This window comes from Globicephala melas, chromosome 1, assembly GCF_963455315.2.
Source record: "Globicephala melas chromosome 1, mGloMel1.2, whole genome shotgun sequence".
In the NCBI taxonomy this organism is placed as follows: domain Eukaryota; kingdom Metazoa; phylum Chordata; class Mammalia; order Artiodactyla; family Delphinidae; genus Globicephala; species Globicephala melas.
The window spans coordinates 107641110-107666242 of record NC_083314.1 but is presented as its reverse complement, the minus strand read 5'-3'; positions in this window follow the sequence as shown (position 1 = coordinate 107666242).

The window sequence follows — 25133 nt, the reverse complement described above, 5'->3', positions numbered from 1 at the left end:
AGTTCTCTCCTACAGAGAATGAGCAGAGGTCACTTCCAGGCCAAAGTCTTAAAGCAGATGTGCGTTCTCCATTCTCTTTTCCCTCTTAGGCTAGCGGGATGCAGGTAATATTGAGGGGGATGGTAGGGTCATAGAATGGAAGGATCCTGGGTCCCTGGGTAGAGGAAACCCACCTGCCAATAGGAAAAGCCACTGTGGACTAAAAAAACGAGTGAGAAATAGACTTCTTTTGTGATTGGGCCATTATAATTTTTGGAACTATTTGTTATCGAAGGTTGGCCTACAAGGGCTCTTAGGGAATGTCAGGTTGAAGGTGAATGGCAGGGCAAAGGGGATAGAGAATCAGAATATTTAGCTAAAGAAAGGAGATGGATGATTAGAGAAACAGGAGAACTCCCAAAGTACAGCCTTACAGAAATCAAGGGAGGCACATCCTTGAGCAGAAAAGAAGTTCTCAGCAGTCTTAAATGTCCAACAACAGGAGAGGAGGATTGATAATGAGGGCAAAAAACACTAGACCTAGCATTAAGAAGACCATTCACAACCTTCCAGAAACAAAATACAGACACGGGCAGGCATATCGGAGAAGACCCAAGACCACATGGCCAGTATTCTCTTTCTTTCCACTTGTTTTGCTGTTGGGCTTTTCTCTCCTGGCTCTGAAAGAGCTTGAACTTCAGAACACCCCCAAAGGACTAGGCAGCACAGTCCAAAACCAATGGAAAAGTGACGTGAACCCTGCCATTATGTAATGCAGTGGAAGAGCCCCTTGGTTGGGCTGCTTTACGAGAACCAACTCCTGACACATCTGGGACAGAAAGCCCAATAGGACAAACAGGGGAGGAATTTTTGTTTGTAAGAGGAAAGGAAAAAAAGGATTCCAGCCTTGACCCAGACTGACTGTAGCGTCCCGCCTGGGAAGCAGCAGGTGGGGGTCCTCCTGAGGGCGTTGCAAGCAGGGGCAGCACCTGCAGGTCAGAGGCAGGGGCCAGCATGGGGCTGGAGCCAGAGCGGTGCAGGAGTGAAGACGGGCCAGCCTCCAGCCAGCTTTCTGTATTTGGGGAGTCTTCAGGAAAACAGGCCAAATCATGCAGTCTGCTTTCTCCTGCCTTATTTAGTTATATTAGTTTAAATGAAGTACAAAAACAAAACAAATCCCTAGTAACATTTAAAGAGGTTTTTCTGCTCACCATGAGGTCAGCCTGAGCTTTGGAATCAGACCAATATTTAAATCTTGACTCGCCCCACATGATGCCAAGGAGTGCGTGAGGGTGGGACGGAGGGACTCTATCCTCATCTCCATCTGCCCCCACAAGCCACCCCAGAGACAAAATAAAAATAGCACCACATATATCAACTCTTTAAAATGTCACTAAACGCATCATTAGAAAACGCAAAAGAGGCAAATGCAGCTTCATGATAAGTCTCCAGGTGCTCATTCCAACCCAGTTGTCGCCCCTGATCCCCTCTTATATCAAAACTCTGAAGCCTCCACTGGCTCCGTGAATGAATATCTTCTTGCTCTTGGCAAGTTGTCTTGGGTCCTTTGTGCGGGAAGCGACTTCCCTGGGCCGTGGTGAGGACTGCACGAGATGACAGAGAAACCACCTGTTTGCTTCCACTCCCCACTTTTGCTGACAGAAGCTTGGTCCCAGGCTGCTTCTGAAGTAGCCTTTGCTACTGTGTGCGCTGGGAACTGTGGAGCACAGGAGAAAGTGGAACTTGCCTCTCCTGGGTCCTCGCTTGTCTGGATGGAGCCCAGTATTCAGAGCAGCTGAGTTCTCACAGTTCAGTGCTTTCAGTGCTTCAGGAGAAGCAGTCACTCATCCAGCTGAAAAGGCAGAAACCTCAAGGGCAAAACTTCAAAACCAAGATCATTAAAATATGGATCACAGGTTCACCCAACTTCCCACCCAATATCAGAATTGCTTCCACAGCTTCCTCCATTGGGTAATCAGCCAGGATCTTCTAGAAACAGCCAGGTGTTTCACAGCCTTCCTTGTGAGGTGTCCACTCCACCGCCAATCAACCTTATGTTGAACCAAATCCACTTTTTTGTAACTTCTTCCAACTGACCCTTGTCCTGCATTTTGGAGCAAACCAGAATAAGTAGAATCCCTTTTCCACACGACCATCATTGAAATATTCTACTGCAGTTATCAGGTCTCCCCCATTCCCTATCCAGGTCACCTCTTTTTCAAAGTTAAATACCTCCACTCCCTCAACATGATACACAGACTTTTAGCATCCTATTTACTTACTTTTTTTTTTTTTTTGCGGTACACGGGCCTCTACCGTTGTGGCCTCTCCTGTTGCGGAGCACAGGCTCCGGACGCGCAGGCTCAGCGGCCATGGCTCACGGGCCCAGCTGCTCCGCGGCATGTGGGATCCTCCCAGACCGGGACACGAACCCATGTCCCCTGCATTGGCAGGCGGACTCTCAACCACTGTGCCACCAGGGAAGCCCTATTTATTTACTTTTGAACTTCCTCTTATTCATCGAAGTGTAATAGGGAAGAACATTTTGTATTCTACTAGAAGTTTTTCACTAAAGGGATGCTGCCTATAAGCTTAAATTATACATAATGGCCCATCTCTGGGAACCCTGCCTCCCAGGTAATGAGCATTAAGCTAAAATACCTTTGTTTAGCTCACAGGATACATCCTGACCAGGCCCACCTATGGATGACCAGGCCCACCTATGGATGACCAGAACCAGGAAATGTTTGACTTTTAGTATAAAAGAAGCCTGAATTCTAACTCGGGCAAGATGGTTCTTTGGGGCACGAGTCCACCATCTTCTCGGTCTGCTGGCTTTCTGAATAAAGTCCCTATTCCTTGCCCCAGCAACTCCTCTCTTGATTTATTGTCTGTCGTGCAGTGAGCAATATGCGATCGGACTCAGTGGCAAAAGAACCTTTGGAGATTTTATCAACATTAGGGGCCATAAGTGAACCCAAAGCTCCCAGATGCAACTCAAACAAGGCAGAATGTAATGAGAGTACTGCCCGTGTTGATCTGTATATTAACATAGCCTTTTTTTTTTTAGCAGCCAAGTACATTATTGACTCACATGTAGTTTGGGTCAACTAAAACTATTGGTTTTTACTTCTGATATTAAACAGCTCTAGACTGACTGCCCTGGTAGAAACTTGCCTCATTTTCTTCTAAAGTACCTATGAAGCCACAGAAAGATAAAAACCCCATTTACCACCAAAGGCTAAGACCAACAGAAAATCAGTTACCATAGAAGGAATTTACATTTAAAATTTTTAAATGAGCAGGGAAAACAATTGGCTGTCATTCTGGCTTTCCCGCCAAGAAACAGAGGATCTCTGATCGTTTAAAAGAAGGCAGGATGAGGTTTTGTTCCTCCTGGCTGCTCCATTTCCCAATTAGAGACCTGGGGTCTACACCACAAGAAACCTGGCAGCTATCCTTTTACCATGTGGGTGTGACATTTCTAGTTGATATAAACATTTTTTGCCATCTCCATCTCTCAACATTCATTTAGAGACTAATTCTAGGAAATGTACGCGATGGGGAGTGTTGGATTCATTATATTCTTAAAGAAACAATCAGGAGAAATAAAATGCTGTATCTAATGTGTAAAGAAGTGTCCCAGTAGCAACACACAGTGAGGAAGGTATCAAAGACCAGACACGGAGGTAGAAACCTAGCTCAACAGAACCATACGATGGGAATGCTAGCTAAATTATCAGAATTGGGCAGACACCCAGTTCTCATCAACTCACAGAGCTGAGAAGATTCCATCATTACCCCAGTGTCCAATAAATAGAATCAACTAAAGCCTACGCACCGTGTCTGTGGGTGAATCTGAAACTAGCTCTTTCTCTTTTCATTCAAAAATGAGTAATCAGAAAAAGAAAAACTGTCATTGGAAACATGAAAAACCATTACACAGAAGAAAACCAGATGAAGAACATTCCTCTGAAAATGGCCTCCTGCAGGGGAACCAGAAAACATTTTTAGGAAACTCTGTAATACCCTTAGAAAGATGCAAGAAGACGTGGCTTCCAGGAAAGAGGGGCAGATAGTCACAAAGAGACAAAAGGATGGGATACAAAGACATGAGTGAGGTGAACAGCAATGAGAGATAGGACGCGTAAATAAGAATATTAACAACACCAAAAATATATTGTTTCATGTTAAATACTATAGCATGGAAGTATACATTGGAATGAGTAAAAAGCAGCACTAGCCCTATGGAAAAGTAAGTTAGTACTCTGGAGATCACACTTGAGATATTCTTCTATAATATAGAGGAAAATGAGGAAATAAAAATGGTGGGTGAGAAGATGGTAGACATGGAGGATAGAAAACATGATTCAACCTAATAAGCATGATAAGAACAAGGGCAAGAGAAACTGAGATAAATCAAAGACATAATTGAAAATTGCTTTCTTGTTATGAGAAATATTTGAGTATGCAGACTGACAAGACTCATGATATTCTAGGTAAAACTAAAGAAAATGACCTGTATCTAGATGGATCCTGAGCACATTTTTGAATTAAGAGATAAAAGAATCTTTCAGGTACTCAGGTTAAAAAAATAATAATAATTTACTTACAAAGAAGCAGAAACTAGTCTAATCTCTGACTTCTTTGCAATGCTGTCAGAAAACAGTGCAACTGCATGTACAAAGTTTTGATGGAAAAGGATTGTGATATATGAATTTTGTATCTAACCATGTTGTTATTGATTAATATAGGCAACAGAAAGACGTGCTCAGATAGTCAAGGACTCAGAAAATAGATCAGACCAGGGTCTTTTCTTTTTTTTTTTTTTTTGCGGTACGCGGGCCTCTCACTGCCGCGGCCTCTCCTGCCGCGGAGCACAGGCTCCGGACGCGCAGGCCCAGCGGCCACGGCCCACGGGCCCAGCCGCTCCGCGGCACGTGGGATCCTCCCGGACCAGTGCACGAACCCGCGCTCCCTGCATCGGCAGGCTGACTCTCAACCACTGCGCCACCAGGGAAGCCCCCAGGGTCTTTTCTTGGACGTTATTGGAAGACATACACTGACTGATGAAATAATCAAAATTAACAACACATGCACAAAGGAGCAGGGCTTCCCTTACACAGTTTGGAACCATACTCGGGAATTCAGTAGATTGTATGTGTTGTCTGGCACATTGTATAGCACAGAGACTACTTAGCCTTTGGGAGAGATATTGTTGGTTGCTACCCAACATCTTCCTTCCTTCCTCCTTTCCAACACTACCCCAGTTTTGTTCATATCCATCTCCTTATATAGCCATGAGCTTCAAAGAAAGCTAGCCTCTCCCAGACACAGGGTGTGGACTGTGGTTGGGCCACCTCCAGCCTGTAATTAGTTTAGGTATGGACATACAACATAATCCTGGCCAATAAGATATAACGGGAGTCCATAGGTGGAGACTTCTAGGAAAGTCTTCCCACTCTTAAAAAGAGACATCTCATAGAATACAGGCTCATCTTCCCTGGTCATTGCCATGTCTGGACCTGCCATGTCTGGGAACTGCTGCTGTCATCACACAGCCTTGAGAGGAGCTGGCCTGAGGACCATGCCAATATATGTAGGATGGCAAAGTTGGAAGAGGAGAAGAGCCTAGGTCCTTGCTGACATTATTGATTAGGTGAATTAACCAAACCTGGGCCTGCAGTGTAATACTAGGTGCATTTATTATTTAATCCAAATGAGCCAGATTTTTCTGTCACTTAGAGTCAAAAAAGCATCCCAAGTGACACAGCCCTGAAGTGTTAACTTAGCTATTTCTCTACCGCTCCCACTCCTCTCTTAGTACCAAGAAGCATTTTTCTTGAGCCATATCCTTTAACCTACAGTTCATATGGAATCTCTTGCCTTATTTGATGATCACTTATAACAATAACTGGTGCTGTTCTTGTCCAGATTTTTCTAACAATGGCTCAGCTTATTATATAACGAAGACCCTGTGCCAAGAAAATTACTAAACAAAAGGTCTTTTCTCTCCCTCTTCACAAAAGCAGCATTGCATAGAATGACATAATGAACTTTTTCATTGCTAAAGAACTTGAGAAATGATTTTAATCATTTAATCATTTTTAAGCCTCATGTTAAATGATTTAACTCATTGGAATTTTTTTTAATGAAGAAAGACAATAAATCATCCATTGATAGACATTATATATTATTAAATGCCTCTTCTTAGATTATATGATTTGTGAATATTCCTGTATTAAATGACACTCAAAATCAGCATATATTATTATCTCCACCCAGTAAATGCATAAAAACTAAGAAAATAAATTATATTGTTTAGGATGATTCTTTCTGCATGGTGGAGCATGACTGATTATTATTTTCTTCTTTAAACTTACAGGTACTTGTGTTCACTTCTGTCATATCTCTTCCTTTTTTTGTGAGTACGTGACCTTGCTTCACCCAGGAGGTACAAGGCAGCCCCTCACTTTCCTGAGAGGAGCCAAGTGGGCCATTCCCCCTACTCTCAGCTCTGAAGAACAAATATATTTTCTTTCCCAATTCAGATTTCCCTGAGTTAGATTTACATCTTCTAGCTCTAGCAAGATCCCCCTACACCAAGGCTGCAGAGTTGGCCCCTCTCCCTTTGGTGCCCTTGATGCATTCACCCACACCTCTGAGGACTGTCCTACCATGAACACCAAGTTCTGCATTTCACCTCTGCTCTAACTTCCTCCGATAACTAGTTTCTTGACATTCCCCTTTGGAATTCTTTTTTCTGACTTCTTTCCTGGATTACCTCCTAGAAAACTAGATGACTATAAACCCTTTATTGTTTGTGGTAAATTGAAGGGCAAAGAGAGGGGGGTGTTCTCTAAGCCTTTCATCTTTATCCAGATGGGAGATTACCTTGCACTGGTAGCACTCAGTAAAAGTGCTAAAACACCTCAGGCACTGGTAAAACACCTCAGGCAAGAACACTGGTCTAGCGCACAGCCTGTAGGTCAGCCTGACTGTCCAGTGACCGTATTTACTTCTTTTTTTTTTTTTGCGGTACGTGGGCCTCTCACTGTTGTGGCCTCTCCCGTTGTGGAGCACAGGCTCCGGACACACAGGCTCAGCAGCCATGGCTCAAGGGCCTAGCCGCTCCATGGCATGTGGGATCTTCCCAGACCGGGGCACGAACCTGTGTCCCCTGCATCGGCAGGCGGACTCTCAACCACTGCGCCACCAGGGAAGCCCCGTATTTACTTCTTAGATCAACATGGTCCCCAGGAAACTGCCATGGCAAATTACCTATTAGTTCTCTCTGTTCACTGTCTAGACCTCCTAAGAAAATGCTTTTAATTCTCTCCTGGTACATTTGTACCTGGAGGGAAGACGGATTGGCTTTGATCACCTGATATTCTGGTTCCTACAAGGGTCTCTCCTAACCCTCCTTCATGAGATGCTGAACACCATTTGACACCAAGATTGGCAGGGCCACTCCACTTGGGCAGATTCTGACTGTAATAGGTGCAAATAATCATTTGTTTTGAGGATGCCTATTTTGATGTGGAGGAACAGAGGCTTGACTCAAGCCAGTTCAAAAAAAGGGGAATCAACTTTTAAAGATATACACAAAGCAAAAAGGGATCAGTAATGGCATAGGCATTCAAGGACAGCAGCTATAGTATAGCTGGGCCCCATGGGAAAAGGAACCAGGAACTGGAAATCTACAAGGAGCAGGGGCCACTTTCCTCCGGCAGGGCATCTGTCTCTTTCTGAATGACCCCTCCGTTCTCCTCCCTAAGCTGACCAGCTTCCTCTTCTTACCCATACTTTCAAATCCCTCATAACTTTGGAATGCCTATGGCTTATCATGGCCTCCTACGACCCTACCTAATGGCAACTCTTGATATAGATATTTGGCTTTTGTCTTCACTATTCATTAGCTTAGTTTTATAATAGCTATACTTTAAATAGATAAGAATAGAGAGAGGATAGATAATGAAACCCCCAAAACCCATCATCCAGCTTGCAATTATCAACATTTTGTTAAACTTCTGACTTTCTCTTATTAGAATGTTTTAAAGCAAATCCCAGAAATAATTTCATTTCACTTCTAAATACCTTTGTTCAATTTCCATATTTTAATATAATTAGATCTTTTCCATCAAAAAAAGAATCTAATTGGCCTTATCTCATCATTTCAAGCCTAACCATACAACTGGACTGCCCATAGATTGGATGTCTTTGGGTTAGGTGACCAACACAGTCCAATCAAGACTGACTGACTCTAATGACACTGCTTCTCCACAGGTCAAGAGTGGAACAGTTTTCTGTATAAGGGGATCAGGCATAGTACACACTGTAAAATGTGATTAAGTCAGCTGTGATCACAGGGGCATCCACCAGGGCCAAGATTACGGTGGGGCAGGTGAAGTACTTGGGTCAGGCACAAAATTTAGAGAGAGCCCAAACACTTAGTAATCAAGATAAATAATATCTTAATGCAATGTTTTAGAGGAGCAAAATAACTTTTAGAAAATCTACAATGAACAAAATATCAAAATGTTAAATAAGGACAGTCTTTGCCCATAACAAGAGTAATGAACGTCCTACATTGAACGATTGTCTTGTGTCCTTGAGGTACTCTAATTCATTAGAGCATTTACTCCTCATAATGACCTGGGGAGGAAGGTATCATTAACTATCTTATTAAAATTCTTGGTATCAAATTATATTTTCAATCTATTTTTAATAAAAAGCATTTATTGGTAAAACTAAATGTAAGGCAACAGAAATTCAGTCAAGGCAAAAAAGTGACCATAGTTTCTGTTTTTAAAATGTCTTCTTTAATCTTCCCTTTTCCCGGTTTGCCCAGTTAAATGACCTAACTTGCTTAGAAAAATAACAAACCCTTTCCAAAAGAAACAACATTTAAATCAAAGAAAATCCTTACAACAACAGTGTTTTTAAACGTGATTGTTTTAAGGCTCTGATATTTCCGACAGGCTGAGTTTTTGGAACCTTAAATTGGGGTGCTTCATCACTCAGGGGACTAATCCTTCAGGGGATTTGCATAGCTGCATTTGGGAAGTTGCTGGGAGAGGTTATTTTGCCTTTGAACTATGATAACTCTTCAACAAAAAGGAGGTTTCCATTATTATTATTTAAACTGGAACCATAATGACAGGCAGCTACTATTAATCATTTACTTATTTTACAACTATTCATTGGGTGCCGTCATGGTCCAAAGCACTATGCTTGGGACACAACTATGAAATGAAACAACCAAAATTCCTGCTGTTCTGAGACAAACATTTGATTTTTAGTATTATGGCAGAGCTCAGAGTGGTGTCTGATTTAGGGCCTGATTTTACCATATTTAAAAGAAATAGACAATTTTCATTTGTATAATTATATGAAAAATAGGAAATGCCTCAACTCATTAAAATTTGAATGTACTAGAATAACCTCCAATCAGTAAAAATCCCTAGACCTATATTACCATTCTCCTAAATATTCTAGCTCATTCCCAAATAATGGCTTATTAATTCTACAGCTAAACATTCAATGATTAGCAGATTTGCTTGTGCTACATGGTTTGTGTGAATTGGGAAGCATGATTTTCCCTTTCTTCTTCTAAACTGCTTTTCTGAAAACAATTCAAAAAAACAATAAAGAGTTAGTGAATTCTGTCCTTCATGATTTTATCATGTAAATGAATAAGGGTGGTTAAGTTTATGACAATTTTAATCTCCTTTTCAAATTATTTCTGCCATAAAATATTCCCATACATTATCAGATAACTCTCAGCTGCTCTATGGGCTGAGACATGACTTTTTGGTAACGCCATGGGGCTCCAATGGTAGCAATCCCAATACAGAGATGTTCCCTCTAATTATCCAGGTCTGTAAGACAATTCTTAAGAATTGTGTTCCAGCACTGCTGGAACAAACCTTCATTAAGATAGATGATATTATTGGTTCTATAGTTTACATTATTCCTTTTGAAATCTTACAAAGACACTTGTTTTCTTGAATAAAAATGTCTCCAGTTTCCATAGTTATACCCTATCTTTGCACTGAAATGCAATTGCAGCTACAATCAGGAATGAAAGAGATGACATCACTACTGATCTTAGAAAAACAAAAGGATTATAAGGGAATGCTATGAACAACTGTATGTCAACAAATTAGACAACTTAGATGAAATGGACAAATTCCTAGAAAGACAAAGACTATAGAAACTGACTCAAGAATAAGTACAAAATCTCAGACTTCCCTGGTGGCACAGTGGTTAAGAATCCTCCTGCCAATGCAGAGGACACAGGTTTGAGCCCTGGTCCAGGAAGATCCCACATGCTGCGGAGCAACTAAGCCTGTGAGCCACAACTACTGAGCCTGTGCTCTAGAGCCCGCAAGCCACAACTACTGAGCCCGCATGCACAACTACTGAAGCCTGTGTGCCTACAGCCTGTGTTCCACAACAAGACAAGCCACTGCACTGAGAAGCCTGTGCACCACAACGAAGAGTAGCCCCCACTCTCCGCAACTAGAGAAAGGCCTGCACATAGCAATGAAGACCCAACGCAACCAAAAATAAATAAATTTATTAAAAAGAAAAAGAATAACTACAAAATCTGGATAGACCTATAACAAGTAAAGAGATTAAATTAGTAATTTTAAAACTTCTCTTAAAGAAATGCTCAGGCTTAGAAAAAGAGGGAGAAAGGAATCGAAGCATATCACTACAAAACTTCATCAAATCACAAAGGAAGACAGCAAGAGAGAAAGAAAAGAACACAGGAAAACTTTAAAACAGCCAGAAAATAATGAACAAAATGACAATAGTAAATACTTACCTGTCAATAATTACTTTAAATGTAAATGGATTAAATTCTCCAGTCAAAAGAGATAGAATGGCTGGATGGATTTAAAAAAAAACAAGATTCAATAATATGCTGCCTACAAAAGATTCACTTTACCTTTAAGGACATACATAGACTGAAAGTGTAGAGCTGATAAAAGATATTCCATGCAAAGGTAACTGAAAGAGAGCAGGCGTGGCTATACTTACATCAGACAAATAGACTTTAAGTCAGAACTGTCATGAGACAAAGTCACTGTATAATGATAAAGGAGTCAATTTATCAAGAGGATACAATTATAAATATATATATGCATCCAACATCAGAATACCTAAATATATAAAGCAAATATTAACAGAACTGAAGGGAGAAATAGATAGCAACACAGTAATAGTAGGGGACTTTAATACCCTATGTTCAACAATGGATAGATCATCCAGACAGAAAATCAACAAGTTGGACTTGAACTATATTTAGACCAAATGAGCTTAATAGACATAAAAGCATATTTCATCAAACACATTCTTTTTAAGCACATATGAAACATTCTCCAGGATAAATCATATGTTAGGTCACAAAACAAGTCTCAGCCAATTTAAGAAGATTGAAATCATACCAAGTATCTTTTCTGACTACAATGGAATGAAATTAGAAATCAATAATAAGAGGAAATGGAAAAGTCATAACCATGTGCAAATTAAACAATACATCTCTGAACAACCAGTGGTCAAAGAAGAAACCAAAAGAGAAATTTAAAAAATATCTTGAGACAAATGAAAATGAAAACACAACATACCAAAACTTATGGGATGCAGCACAGTTCTAAGTGGGAAGTTTATAGCAATAAATGCCTACATTAAGGGGGAAAAAAAGATCTCAAACAGCCTAATTCCACACTTCAAGGAACTAGAAAAAGAAGAGCAAACTAAACCTAAAGTTAGCATATGGAAGGAAATAATAAAGATCAGACCAGAAATAAATGAAATAGGAAAAAACAGTAGAACATATCAATGAAAATAAGTGTTGGTTTAAAAAAAAATAAAATAGATAAACCTTTAGTTATACTAAGAAAAAAAAAAGGCTCAAATGAATAAAATTATAAATGAAAAAAGAGACATTATAACCAACACCACAGAAAAACAAAGGATCATAAGAGACTACTATGAATGTTTATACACCAACAAATTAGACAAATTAAAAGAAATGGATATGTTCCTAGAAACATGCAACCTACCAGTGAGGTTAAGAAGAAACTGAATAACAAAGAAATAGGAAATCTGAACAAGCTCATGATGAGTAAAAAGATTGAATCAGTAATAAAAACCTCCCAGCAAAGGAAAGCCCAGGACCTGATATCTTCACTGGTGATTTCTGCCAAACTGTTGAACAAGAATTAATACCAATCCTTCTCAAACTTTTCCAAAACATTGAAGAGGAAGAAATACTTCCAAACTAGTTTTTAGTTGGATTGTATCCAACTAAAAAGCTTCTACACAGCAAAGGAAACAATCAACAGTGTGAAGATACAACCTAGAGAATGGGAGAAAATATTTGCAAACCATACATCTGATAAGAGGTTAATATCCAAAACATATAAGGGACTCAAAAAACTCATAGTAAGAAAATAAATAGGGCTTCCCTGGTGGTGCAGTGGTTGAGAATCTGCCTGACAATGCAGGGGACATGGGTTCGATCCCTGGTCTGAGAAGATCCCACATACCGCAGAGCAACTAAGCCCATGAGCCGCAACTGCTGAGCCCACGTGCCACAACTACTGAAGCCCGCACACATAGAGCCTGTGCGCTGCAACAAAGAGAAGCCATCACAATGAGAAGCCTGCACACCGCAACGAAGAGTAGCCCCCGCTAACCACAACTAGAGAAAGCCCACACGCAGAAACAAAGACCCAACACAGCCAAAAATAAATAAATTTATTTTTAAAAAGAGAAAACAAATAACGCAGTTTTAAAATGGTCAAAGACCCGAATAGATATTTTTCCAAAGAAGACGTACAAGTGGACAACAGGTATATGAAAAAGTGCTCAATATCACTATTCATCAGGCAAATGAAAATCAAAACCACAATGAGGTATCACCTCACACCTGTTAGAATGGCTGTTATCACACAGACAACAAATAACAAGTGTTGGTGAGGATGTGGAGAAAAAGAAACCCTTATACAGTATTGGTAAGGATGTAAATTTGTATGACCATTATGGAAAACAGTTTGCAGGTTTATTTAAAAAATTAAAAATAGAACTACCATGTAATCCAGCAATCCCACTTTTGGGTATATATCCAAAGGAAATGAAACCAGGATCTTGAAGAGGTATCTGCACTCCCATGTTCATTGCAGCACTATTCACAAAGGCAAGATTTGGCAACAACCCAAGCATCCATCGACAAATGAATGGATAAACAAGATGTTATATATGTATATTTTTATATATTATATAAATGAAATTTAACTCTGAGAAAGGAGGAAATGCTGCCATTTGCAGCAACATGGATGAACCTGGAGGACATTATGCTAAGTGACATAAGTCAGACAGATAAAGACAAATGCTGTATGATCTCACTTATATGTGGAATCTAAAAAAAAAAAAAAAATGTGGAATTTATAGAAGTAGAGACTAAAAAGGTGGCTACCAGGGACTGAGAGAGTGGGAGGTGGGGTGGGAATCGGGAGATGCTGGTTAAATGGTACAAAGTTGCAATCATGTAGGATGAATAAGTCTAGGGCTCTAATGTACAGGCATAAGGTCTATACTTAATAATATTGTATTGGTCACTGTAAATAAGCTGAGAGAGTAGATTTCAGGTGCACTCATCATACCCACAAAAAATGGCAGCTGTGAGATGATATGTTAATTGCTTGCATGTAGTAATTATTTCACTAGGTATACGAATATCAAATCACCATGTTTTATACACTAAATGTATACAATTTTCATTTTAAACTATATAAATTTTAAAAAGAAAGAAAGCCAGTTTAGCAAAGTTGAGTGATAGAGATGTAGGATAAAACATGAGAGGTCAGAGGGTAAGGTGTTTTAGGGGAGTACAAAAGAAGAGTGGGGCATGTAGAGGCATGTAGAATCTTATAGATTGTTATAAGCCTTTTCTTCTTAGCAGGAAGGGGAACTATAATAAGGTTTTGAGCAGATTAGTAAAATTATCTGACTTACATTTTAACAGGCTGCAGGCGGGCAGCAGCAAGAAGACCAGCTGGGAAGCTGTTGCCGTGGCCCAGACTCAAGAGAGTAATGTGGCTTAGAGTGGCAGTGGAGAAGGTGGTGAGGAATGATTAGCCTCTGTATATGTTGTGAAGGAGGAACTGACAGAATTCGCTGACAGATCCACTGGGATGTGGAGAAAGAGGGAAGTCAGTAAAGGAGAAATAAAAATGGGTTAATATATGTAAACTGTTTACTTACCATAGAGCCTGGTTAATAGAAATCAGTGAATCAATTTCAGGTGTTATTACTATTATTACTACTTCCTGTTGTGAGAGTCATGGAAGGTAATGTATGGAACCTGTAAGTATTATCTAGAGTAAGGTGTTTATAAAATGATTAAACTCTGAGAGATAGGTCCCAACAGGAGATTGTGCCTCTCCCCAAAGCTGGCTGATGGGCAGGTGAGAAAGCTTCAAGCCTCAGAGATGAATTAAATGACTTATCCAGGTCCTAGCTAAGACTGTTGAATAAGATCAATAAGTGGCCACAGTCTTTGTTTCCCAGTACTTAGAATCTTAGTTACTTTCTTTTTCTTTTTTTTGGCCACACGGCACATCTTGTGGAATCTTAGTTCCCTAACTAGGGATTTAACCCAGGCTCTCAGTAATGAAAGCACCAAGTCCTAACCACTGGACCACCAGGGAATTCCCCTTAGTTACTTTCTTGAGTACTGTTTTTGTAATATTCATTATGTGTATATTTTTACTAAAAACAAATGCATATTCAATGCAGAGAATTTAGAAAACATAAAGGAAAAAAATTTTAACTACCCAGAAATAATATCACTCAGTTTTCTGAGACATATACATATTTTTTAAATTAAAACTGGGGTCATACTATACATACTGTCTTGAAGCCTGCCTATTCATTTAAAAATACGTTGTTTCTTTGACAATGTTCTTCCACAACATCATTTTCAATGGCACATAATGAATACATTACAATCATGTATTCTCTATTTGCTCAATATTCAGGCTATTTCTAATTTTTTTGATATTATAAGCAACCCTGTGATGAACATCACGACTATCTCTTTGCACAGCTCTAATTTCATAGAAGAGCCTCCTGGAGGTGGAGCTGCTGGGTCCAAGTACATTCTTAAAGCTTCTGTTACATGTTGCCACCAACTTAATATTGACAGTCCGGGACACACATTTTTACAACTGAAGACTCCTTGAGGAACATAGTAGAAAAGAATTATGAACTTAAAAGAATTTCAAGTCCAGTCTTTATAGCCTATTCGAAGATGTGAAATGACTTTACCTCTATTTTTCAATGCCTCTATTTCCCAAATGAAGCTAAGGCGCTTTCTTCAATGCAGTGAAAAAGCCCCTTGAAAAGATTGTGACTTCCCAAAGCACATATTACCTAAACCAAAAAATCCTCAGAGACCAGGCTCTGTCCTTACAATCATCGTTTATCTGGAGAAGGGGGAACACATCTCCTTTGTCTTCCAAACCATTATCTCCTGTTTTATTTTTAATCACGTTTGGAACTTTACTGAATTGAGAACTGGGAACAAGGAACCAAAGAGCTCAAGAGCTAATTGTTGGGAAAAGCAACCTTCATCCACTGTCTGGTGTGAGTGGGCATTTCAGCCAGAAGGCCATGGGAGGAGGCCGAGGGCTCTGTTCTCTCAGCCACAAGACCTTGGCCCGGTGTTGAATAAAGTATGTGTTGCACTTGGAGATGGTAGGCTGGGCTGAGCCAGCTGACCCAGGGAGGATGTCCCTACCCTCACCCCAGGCAGGGGAAGGTGGTGTTGGGCTGCCTCCGAGGGGGTGCTAGGAGACAGGGGTGGTAAGGGCAAAGGGGGAAAGCAGGGGCAGTTGTGCCCCCGGTAACTGTGGGAACAGCCCTTCCTCAGCTCTCACTCCCCACCCTCCACCTTGGACCTTAGACCTGCGTGAGTCCATATCATTGGGCATCCAAAGTTTCTGCATCGGGCTGATGGAGCAGTTCCCACAGAGAAAGCCGAATTTCCTCATCGTGCTTGAATTGAAGCCATTCACTTGGATGACGCAGCACTGGAGTCCGGCACTGGACTTTTTCCTTGTCCAGGTCACAAGACCTCCAAGGATTTGCTGGATAGCAGTGCTTCCCCAATATACAAAGAGTCACCATGAACTTGTACAAAGGCCATGAAGGTCAACTTGGGAAGAAGAATCCCTGACCAAAACTCAGAACTCTCTCCAGGAAATCTCAGGGCGCTTGCTCAATAAATTTAGATTCCCCTAGAAAACCTCCAAGCTCCCCCAAGGCGCATGGCTTTCACAGCACCCCAAAAGGACCCACAGTTGCTTTTTTCTATGGAGGCCATGAAGGCACCCACTTGCATGAGGTCACCTAGCTTAAGGGGTGCAGCAGGATGGCTCCTCTGATGGCAAAGCACCATTCTTCCCTGGAAAGTGCCCACTTTCCTCCCTCCCAGGTTCTCACATGGACCACATTCCAGGATGGTGCTCCTCTAAGTGCACCAGTGGCCCTGTATGTGACCCAAAGGCCCGTGGAAACCACAGCAACTGCAGAGACCCGAGGAGCCACAGGCATATGTGTCATCATGATCTCAGAGATCCACCCCTCAGGCAGCTGTCTGAATGTCACAAAAATCAATTAACTACATTAAATTGGCTTCTGGGGTGTTAACCCAGAGCAGCCACTGACATCCATCCCTCAGGCTTCGCAGGGCAGTGAGAGCTGATCTGAGTCATTGTACAATGGGCCCCAATGGAATCCAAGTATAAACAGGGAGGTGCAGGTCTGGCCCAGGCCTCCTGCTTGCAGTCCCCCAGACCTGGCTGCCCCTCCTCCCTTGTGTGGGGCACACTCCCCGAAGCAGCTCACCCTCCTGCAGTAGAAGACACAGGGACACCTGCTCAGGAATCCTGGGGCTGACGGGAGGGGACAGCAGGTTGTCCTTGGTTGGTTTTAATCCCACACGTCCATTTCTGAGCAGATGCACTTTTCTTCCTCCTTCTCCTTCTCTCCTTTCTTTTCCTTTGCTTTGCTTTCTATTTTCCCACATCCAACTTGGGAAGTAGGAATTGGCAATACTCAAATGACCCTATAGGCAGATAAAGATAGAAAGTCTAGAAAGATAGAACATCCCAAGAATTGTTTGGAAAGCATCTGCTATTATATCATATACGTTATCACATACACAGATATACAGAAAAATCATACCTTTGTTTAACTTGTTGACACTTTCTTTGTGGTTTAGTTTAGTTTATTTTTTGAATTACAGGTGGGTCTATGGGAACAAACACCATCATCTTTTCTTCTTTTCTGAGCTTAGAGACGCTAAAGTCCTGTGGGCGAGGTGAGTTTTGAGAAGCTGTGGCTGGGGTTAGTATGAATCAGGGGAGACAAGCTTTCAGACCTGAAGTCATGTCCAACAGTGCAATAATATTCGCGATTGTCGGTAGATGTGAGCAGTCTCAGCTACTTTGGGAGGCAGCAGTAGAGCGTAGGGTTAAAAGCACCAAAGTTGTGGTCAGGCAGGCTGAGTTCAAAACTCAGTTTACATCCTGAGTGATCTCAGTGAGTTATTCAGCCTCTCTCAGGATCCGTTTTGTCACTCATAAAATAGGTGGTCCTGAGGACTGAACGAGCTAACATGAGTAAACCACTTGAGGCATATTGTAAGTATGCAGTAAGTGATCGCTATTATTCTGTAACATAAATTTTTTAAGTGAATCTGTTGTTTGTATTATTGAAACTTGCAATATGATAAATTATGTTTCCTTTTAAATGTTTTCTAGTAAGTAAACTATTGGGTTTAAAAAAAACACTTGTTTTTTTAATATAAAAAACTCTCTATTGAGTACTGTTAAATAAGCTCTTAGATTAAGAATGTAAACCTCAATACAGGTATAATTTATTAATTTTCTCAGTTGATGATATTATTATCATGGAAGACAATTAAGTTAATACGTCAAGTTCACCTATAATTTAAAAAAGTAAAAGAGATCTAGAAAGAGTGGAAACACTTTCCTTACCTAGACTCTGGTCATTACCATCTTAAGTTGACTTAGACCCAAATGATGAGAAGTGAAAGGCAGCTGACCCAAAGTGACAGAGGGTAGGAAGCTGGGGGAAGGGCTTCCATCTTGGAAAAGACCAAAACAAGAGCTTCCGCGGAAGTAAAGATTCACACAGGAAAGGCCTGGAAAACCCACAGCTAAGTGGAGGGCTCCTACCGTGGTTCTGATCCCCCGATGGTGACTGATAACTCCCATTGTGTCCAGGCCTGGTGCTTCCGGGCAGGAAATCCCAGCCCCCGAACCAGGATAAGGCCAGCCTGGGAGCAGGTCCTGTGAGGAGCATCTCACTGCCATTCCCACTTTCCTGACAGGGTCAGGTTCAGGCTCCCTTTCCCAGGACCTCAGAAGTCCGAGAGGTCAGGGCTGTTGCAGGCTGGTGTGGAATTCAGCCTCTTCTGCGTGGGGGTCAGTTGTTAAAGCCAGGTCTGGGAGTGGGAGTGGGGTGCTTGCCAAGGGATGGGGTGTGAGGAGGGTGAACGATGAGGAGTGAGAGAGAAGAAGACACGAATTTGAAGGTTCACAAGGTGGCTTATATTTGGGGGACATAGGGAGGTCAAGGGTCATGGTAGAAGGTGATTTGAGGGTTGAGATAGGAAGAATTATCTCTGCCCTGTATTTGAATATTTTTCCCAGTTTTAACTATTTTGGTTAATCTCGCTAATAAGTGAGGACATAATAAATCTGTGTTTTTGCAAAATCTGCTTATTTTCATGGTGATACTGAGTCCTGGGAGGCCCAGCTGGGCATCTTCCTGGCGTCCTTTTGGCATATCCTAGTCACACATTTGTACCAGAGTCCCAAATAAGTAGGCTTTAAAATGCCTGACCTAGGTGTGCCTCTGCCTGTGCATTTTTAAAGATGGGATAAGAGAATCTGGGAGAATTTCTAATGATAAACTAATAATAAACTCATACAGACTGTTCCAAATGCTTTAGCTATAGTAATTCATTCAATCCTCATAACAACTCTTTGAAGTAGGAAGTAATATCTTCTCCATTTTACACATATAGAAACTGAATCACAGATAAGTAATTTCACCAAGGTCACACAGTTTATAAATGGCACAGCTGGGATTGAACACTGGCAGTCTGGTTCCACTGACCATGTTCTTACCAGCTACACTATGATGTCTTTCATTAAGTTATAACTTCGTATCTTAACTTTAAAACAATAATCAAAATGTGATAATAGCTGTTTTTTAAAAAATCATGTTACTGCTTTATTCTGAATATAAAATTTATAGCTATTGTAGAAAATTTGAAAAAAATTTTAAACTTCACAAAGAAGAAAATTAAAACCACCATACTCTCGCCACACAGAAATAACTACAATTTACACTTTATTATATTTTCCTTCAGACTTTTTTCTATGCATAAATATGTGTACATTATTGAGCTAATGCTCTTCATAGTATTTTGTAACCCGTTTTTTTCCCCTGAACGATGTGTCACGAATGTGTTTTATGCCATGCAGTATTCTACAACTTGATTTTTAACAGCTGTTAAATATTCCACCATTGCATTCCATGATTTATTTAACCAACTCCCTGCCATTGGACGTTCAGTAATTACCTTTATTTTTCCCACTTTAAAAAATAACTCTGTGATAATCATAATAATTACCACTTTTAAATATGTATTTTCATTCTGCTAAAACAAAGAGGGTTTGTTACTGTGACAATTATCCAAGAAGGTCTCAGTTTGAAAACAAAGTTCTGAGAAGTCTGAAAGGCCATCTAAATGCAGCATTCAGGTCTCCCCGGCTTGCAGAGCACACCGATCCTCACCCAGGCCAAGGCAGCATGGAGTATTCATACATTCAGCTGGTTAATACTTTGGGGGCACCTACTATTTGCCAAGCACTATTTCAGGAGCAGGGAATATAACCTCCAGGGCAATCATGGAGCTTTTAAAGAGAGAGACTAAGAGCCCAGGGTCCTAGAGTCAGACGGCTTGCTCTGGCCCCAAGAAGTCTAGCTGTGTGACTTTGGGCAAGTAACTTTACTACTCTGAACCTCAGCCTATTCATCTGTGAATAAAAATAACAGTACCCACCTCATGGATTGTTATGAACATTAAATGAGATAATACCTGTGAAGGTTTCCTACAATGTCTGATACATACTAAGTGCTCTACCTATTATTATCATTAACTCTAACTCTGCCCTCCTGCTTTTATCATTGAAGATTTGTCCATCTGAAGCTCTAGTCCCATCTCTCAATAATTCTAAATCTCTCTATTATCTACTGAAGAAAATTCATCTATTCTCCCACCAGCAGCCTAACTGAGGCAACTGTCTAACCTATTATCACTTGAGTGGTGCACACTGTCAAGGAAAAAGGAAACACGAAGTTAACAGATAAAAATAGAGTTCAACCGTTAGCCTTCCAAACTGCAGTAGATACTTGATTAGTCTTGAAACTTAGAGTCAACAAAACACAATTGCTTAAAGTTTACTCTGGACAAAGAGATTTCCTCAGTGAGAGAAAATCCTGCCCAATGCCTCATGTTCCTTAGAGTTCCGTTTCCATTTTGAAACACTAAACCCTCCAGTTACTCTTCTACAAATTACATCTGCTGTGGCCCACACAGCAACCGTATCACTAACGCTAAGTGTGGAGCACCGAATGCTTCATTCCAGCCAGCATATTTTCCATCTTTTCTGTGGTCAAGAGCTTCATGAGAATCCAGTACTGCAAAGCAAAAAGGCACTGGGGACAACACTGCGATGGTTGTTCTACCCTTTTTACTCCCTCCCCCTGCAAAAAATCAGCATTTCATTCTCATTCTTTGATAGGGTTACAAGACTAATCTTCTTTATTTCCCCCTGTAACTTGTATTATTTAAATGGCAAAACACAGTCCAATACAGCGCTAGCAGGAGTGGAGATTTGCGAGGTGAAATGGGAAGGGATGCCCTCATGCATGAAGCCACAAGAAGCCCCAAGTTAGCTTAAAAATCTTCTCAGCTATTTATTTCGTCTTTTAAAAATGCTGCAAACTGTGGGAAAATAAAGGTGGCTCTCTGTCATCCGTGAAAATTGATTGGGCGGGAAATGTGACATTGAGGGGAACCAAATTTAGGAGTAATTGAAGGGACTGCGTAATCTAACAGGTGGAGGATCAAACTGGGTTTTCTCTTCCTTCAGCCGTTACCAACAGGGTTCTAGAGCTGGCTTCACACTTCGCTTCTCAATCCTTTAGTTTTCTTTTTTGTAAATTGAGAGTCACACTACTAGGTAATCTCTAAAGTCTTGTACAAGTTTCTATGAGATATTTTTTAAAACATATTTTTGCACATTTATTAGAATTGGGAAGTCCGATAAATGTGTTTATTAACACTGTGGATGGGCAAAGAGCATGAACAGACAATTCATAAGAAAAGAAACAAATAACTAATGAACATTTCCAAAGAAGGTTAAAGGTAATAATAATCACGATTTTCCTCTTACCTGAATAATAACTCTTTAAAAAAAGTTTGTATTAAAGAGGTTTAAAAGAGTTCGGTGGAGAGTTGAGATAAACTTACTTGCTGGAAAGATCATGGAGATAACAGTAAGCTCTAAATCAGCCGGGGTCTTAGCAGAGTGGGGCCTGCTGTCTCACAGCCTGGTCCTCCCACTGTTCCCTCTGTGGACTCGGCTGGTTTTCTTTGCCTGGAATCTGGGCCCCTTCTGCTGTCAGCACTTCTTGGGCAGCCACTCACCCCTGACTCTCAGGCCATTTGTTTGGGGGTTGCTGGCCAATCCCTGGTCACTCCAGTGGAACAGTCCTGGGACTTTTGTCAGAATTGTCAGGAAAGTGAGGTTTCTTTTTGCTGCCACTAATAGCTATAAGTAAATAGCAGAAAGTAGAAGTGTGGTTGCCAGGAGCTGGGGGGAGGGGGAAAGAAAGAGCTGTGTGTAATGGATATAAACTTTCCATTTTTCAAGATGTACAAGTTCTGGAGATCTGTAGCACAACAATGCGAATATACCTAACACTACTAAGGTGTACACTTAAAAATGGTTAAGATGGAAATATGTGCTTTGTAACCACAATTAAATTGTTTTTAATAAGAGAGAAAGAAAGAAGGAAGGAAGGAAGGAAGGAAGAGGGAGGAGGGAAGTAAAACATAGGCAAGGAGGTCCTATGCCCCATGAAAAGGGCCTAACTAAAAATGAAGTCAAAACAGAGAGCAAAGCTGAGAAATCAAGCCCTGATAAATTTGGATGAGTTCCTGGATCCAGTCATGCCTGAAGCTTGTCCTATGCATGGACTTTTTATGTCATTATTATTTTTTTAATTGAAGCGTAGTTGATTTACACATATCGTTATTATTTTTGAGGTCATATATATACAAGGTTTCAAAAGTCAAAGAATATTATAAGGTTTATAAACAACAACCACAGAAGCCCAACTAACTCCTCCCTGTCTCCTTTATCTTCCTCTTAAGTGTTTTCTTCTACTTTGTCTGGTGTTTATGTCTGTATTTTTAACCAATAGGGTTATACAGCTACTTTTCAGGTCAATAGTTTTATGTATTATCTATTGACTCTGTATATACAGAAGATGAGAATTCAGCACTATTGCTTCTCATTATCCCTCACCCTACATCACTCTTCCAAAACAGATATGTTACAATTTTTGGTTAAATCACTACTTAGTGATTACCTTTCTTTCCTTCACTGTTTGTTTTTTCTATAGGGGATAATTTCCTCCCTTTTAGCATCTGTTCATTTTTTACTACCATAATTTCTTCTACACTCACAAGAACATTGTAAAAACCCCTGAATTCAACTTTCATTTTCAGTTCAATGTCTCGTACTCTTTCAGTTCCAGCTTTTCCTAGAGACACTCCCTCCGGGAGCTTTCCATTGCCTGCTTTAATCTGGACTAGTTAACTTCCAGGCCTGCTATGAGAATCCCCTGACTTGACTTCCAACACTTCTTGTGGCAGACACTACAGTGTGTTCACCCAAACAGATCCTTCTCCCTGAGCACAAAGCTAGACTGTGTCCCTTTTAGCTGATGGAATGTGAGCAGAAGTGATGCTCTCCACTCGCAGACCTGATCCATAAAATCCCCTAAGAGTGCCTCTTCCTCTCCCCCAGAGTGACAGTAGGAGCTCTGTGGTAAAGATGGCACAGACTTTGTCAGCTGAGGCTTGAATAACTTTGTGGAGTTGGAGTCTCACCTCATTCTGCCATCTTTTTACCACTGATTGGACTCATGAATGAGAAATAATTTTCTTATGCTGTAGCCGTTCCTTTGTATAGCATTCAGTTCTTATTTCAAGAATGCAACATCACGTGTATCACTTTGAGGACATTGAAGGGTTTTTGTTGTTTTGTTTTTACTTTTCTTTTGCCTCCTGCATTGTCTGTTTCCTCTGAGTTTCTTTTGCCATCTCTCTGTTTTGCAACTGTCTTTCATGTTGAGTTTTTCCCTAAATATATGAGTATGATCATTGACTCTCTGACCATATTTGAAATTGAAGCATTAAAAAACAGATTAAAAGCTATGCGACCGTAGATCCAAATGAATGAGACAATTTACCAGCTTCATTGCCTGCTGGGGGACATCCCTCCTGGGACTGTACACACACACACACACACACACACACACACACGCACACGCACATACATATACACACTATATCTGGAAGGATAGAGGAGAAAATGATGTTTATCTTTGGGCAAAAGGACCGGGAGACGGTATGGGAGTGAGAATATTTTACTGACTGTACCACTGTTTGAAGATTTCCTATATGTGTATCTATGACCTAGCCCCCTCCCACACAAAACAATATTTAAAAGAATAGCATTAGATCCCCATCTACCGGCTTGTGACAGCAAGTTAAAGAGAAAGGTGAATATATGATCCAATTTTTTTAAAAAAATTTAAGAACATCAGTAAAAAAAAAAAAGCTATGTGAGCATGGGTGAGGTTTAGTGCCTGGTAATCTTCATTAGGGTGATAAGGTGACTGGCTGGCTTTTTTATTCAAGAAGCCCCAAATCTCAATATGGTAGGTCTTTTCTCCTGGGCTGGCCAATCTCTCTAGAGATGAATTTCCTGTCTAGACTCCCCCCTAGTCTCTCAAGTTCTGTGAGCTAAGTGGGGGAAGCAGCTGGAGGTCCCACATTCAGAATGTGGAATTCCCTGTTTTCCAAAGACTGTCTCCAACTCTTGCATTTTCAGGTACCTCCCCTGCACAACCTTCCCATATCTAGTGTCTCGGGGTCTGGAACCTCTCTGGTTAAAGCCTCTCCCCAACAGTAAATCTTCAGTCTCTGCCAGGGCTGGGGAGAGGAGGGGGCCTCCTCATATACCCTTTCAGACGCTGTCTCTGTTTTCAGCCTCACACTGCCCCCTCGCCTTCAGAGGCTCCTTCATCATTAGTTCCTCAGCCTTTCCGGGGCTCTGTGGCATGAACGGGCTTGCCTCTCCTTTGAATCTCTTTGTAGAGAGTATTAGGGTACGCCACCCAGGTGCTCCCTTTTCGATGGAGACTCTCATTTCCCAGCGGCTGGAAGTATTTTCTGATGAAGGCTTACAGCTGAGTTTCCTCCCAGGAATTGGCCCCGGATGAAGGAACCTGCCTCACCCAAGATTATCTCCCTTCGAGGGGCAGCCACATCCAATGACTAGCCCGTGGAGGGGTACAAAGGCCTGAGTCCCTTGCTTCAATTTGGGACCACTCTGAAGAGCTTCCTGTGAGGTCAGTTAAGACTGCCGTGACTGCATCCCAGTTCCACTTCTCTCTCTGCCCAGCCCTGCATCTTTCACTCCCCCTCAGGTGTGGTTCCCAAGAGCTCTGTCCAATAAACCTCCGGCATCAGATCTCCATCTCAGGGTCTGTTTCACAAGGAGCTCCGTCTAAGACCCCTTGTAGCTCTCTTTCATCTGATTTTCATATTCCAGACATTTATTGACATTTCTCATCTGCTGTTGTCTCCTCTCTTTGGCTTTGTGAGTTTATACCTATTTTTGTGTCCTCTACTCTCATTTCAATGATATTTTTACAAGGTATCTGAGATAAACACATATGTT